Source organism: Buceros rhinoceros, unplaced genomic scaffold, assembly GCF_000710305.1.
Source record: "Buceros rhinoceros silvestris isolate BGI_N320 unplaced genomic scaffold, ASM71030v1 scaffold31363, whole genome shotgun sequence".
Classification (NCBI taxonomy): domain Eukaryota; kingdom Metazoa; phylum Chordata; class Aves; order Bucerotiformes; family Bucerotidae; genus Buceros; species Buceros rhinoceros.
In genome coordinates, this window is record NW_010402364.1 from 1,244 (window position 1) to 1,532 (window position 289).

Below are 289 nucleotides of genomic sequence, written 5' to 3' on the forward strand. Positions count from 1 at the left end.
GCGATGCGTAGACACAAAAGGTAGTTAACCAACAAAGAAAATTGCATGAGGAAACAGCCAAGAAAACGTCTGTGTGAGCTGGCGTTGCTGCACAGCCCTCAGGAGGGGAATGAAGAAGTCCTCCAGTTGCCGTGAGAAATGCCCGCACTGAGGCCACGCACTGTCCCTGCTCTGCTCTGCCACCAGCCTTAGAGAGCTGGTGTTTGGGGGCATTCTCTGGCCCCACCACCTTGGCAGGGCCATGGTGGGTCCAGGGGCAGGCTGCCGCTCCTCCTGCCCGGGTTTTGGG

At 58.5% G+C, this 289-nt stretch overlaps 1 protein-coding gene across 1 annotated transcript in view; it reads left to right on the top strand.

The window, feature by feature from the left end:
- The window catches only part of ENTPD8 (ectonucleoside triphosphate diphosphohydrolase 8), a gene marked incomplete at its 3' end in the record, with an annotated part of 7,445 nt that overhangs the window by 864 nt on the left and 6,292 nt on the right, over window positions 1–289 (top strand). The gene's annotated exons all lie outside the window — the stretch shown is intronic.